Source organism: Chaetodon trifascialis, chromosome 17, assembly GCF_039877785.1.
Source record: "Chaetodon trifascialis isolate fChaTrf1 chromosome 17, fChaTrf1.hap1, whole genome shotgun sequence".
Taxonomy (NCBI): Eukaryota; Metazoa; Chordata; class Actinopteri; order Chaetodontiformes; family Chaetodontidae; genus Chaetodon; species Chaetodon trifascialis.
Genome location: NC_092072.1, coordinates 17,119,706 through 17,121,795, shown reverse-complemented (window position 1 = coordinate 17,121,795; position 2,090 = coordinate 17,119,706).

The following is a 2,090-nucleotide window of genomic DNA, read 5'->3' as shown; positions in this document are numbered from 1 at the left end:
GTGTGCCCAGAAATCCAATCATCCATTGCATTCAGGAGAGTTACATGATCACGTGGACGATGGTTATAAATTTCCCACCTTTCCCACCACTTCATGCTTGTTTAAAAAAAGCCCCAGATGATTGACCAGGTTACAGTGAGGAAAGTCCTACATGGACTGAGGCGTTTGTACTTTTGCACATTTTTCATGGTCTTTACAGCACTGTAATGTGTTAGACAGAAACATTTAAAATCCAGACTTTACCGCAAATCCCTTTTTTGTTCTCAATGTGCAAGTCCTCCCTTGCTGCACTATAACATTTTCCATGACTACAGCACCAGAGAAGAAGACAAAGGACTTGTTTATAAGGAACAGCTCAGCCCTTGCAACCACAGATAAATTTCCCACATCCACTGTTTTTGTGATGTGGATGCAGCAGCATGTAGCCAATTTCAGAATTATTTATAATAATACAGTAATGTGCAATCGCATAATAATAAGCGAATGCACAGTTTTTCTGTTGTTTGAGAAAGGTGTCTGACAGTTGGTGAAATCTAAAAGATGTTGCCACTGAATGCATTCTGCATCAAGGCAAGGAAAAGTGATCCACGGTTTAGTCCACATCAGCCTCTACTGTGGATTATTGCGTCTTTTCATTTGCCTGTGCAGTGTCCTCACCTGGCAGCACAGACACTGTAATGCTCCAAATATTCCAGTAGGTGGCAGCAAAGTTGAAAAAACTTCACTCACTCGTGACACTACATTGGGAGCAGCTGTGGTGCCATAAGGCTAACTTCACTGCCTTCACCCCAGTAACACGTAATATTCAACAGATTTAATGAGGTGATGGGAGGTACTACAGTCAGATGAGTCCTATTTGATGGGGACACATTGTCCTTGGAGTCTCTCCATAATAATGCAACTGTAAAAAATAAAATTTTACAACACTGAAGAAGGTGTCCATTATTGACAGTTTACAATACAATTTTATAAACATTTATAACCTCCCACAAATGCACTTTGGATCGTATAAACCTTTGTCTCACTATAACATTCTCTCCTCAGAGACACTATATGTGAGAGCAGGAAGCAGTAAAAGGTACAGTATATCTCTAAAGGGGTAATAAAGATAATGGATAATTATTCTAGATAATGGTTTACTCTTGAAGTGAGTTCAGTGTTTTATTGCAAAGTATCTGAATGTGTATTATTGTACTTTAGAAAGCTGCTTAAGTGAACTTAAATAAATCAGTTTTGGCCTATTTCCACAGCTGAACATGAGATGTCTGCACTGTTTATGTTGCTGTAAATACTGAGATGTTATTCTATGTAAAGAGAAACGTGTGCACTGACACAAATAATAGAAACATAGTGGACGCAGCAGAGATGACGCACAAATCAGCTGACAGAGTCTGGCTCAGAGTGAACTTGTGAACTCCAATTTCCTTTGACTGTCCTTGTCTATTTTCTCCCAAGGGACGGGGGCAGACATACCAGTAGGTGGGTGTACTACACACACACACACACACAGACACACACGGACACACATGCACATACACAGAGAGAGAGAGAGAAAGAGAGGGAAACACATGCACACGTCATATTTTCCATTCTAAACATAAATAAGCCCTCTTGAGAGCATAACCATACACAGTCAGCTGAGTGGGGTCTATTATGGCACCGCAGCTGCTCTCATTGTAGTGTCACATGAGTGAGTGAGTGAGTGGCTGAATATCTTAATGGCATCCTCTTCAGCAGCTACTATCAACACAACGTCTGATGGATCACCAGGAACAATCCAAGCAACTCATCCACCAACAAATCAATTGTTTGAAAGATAGTTACCGACATCACATTGATGTCAATATTTCGACCTAATCTGGACTTGAAAGTCAAAATGACCTCCAGCAGCCGGCAGCCTGAAGCCACCTCCGGCTAAATCATTACACAGTCACACCATAATGACCTCCCACGTGGCACTGAGCACATGATCCCTTATGAAGAGAGGACAGCCAAAACATTATAGAGTTTAGTCTGAAGTGTAATCAAGTGGCTGCTGTGGTATGGTACATTTATCATGTCAATGTTCATACTGTATACTATACTGCATT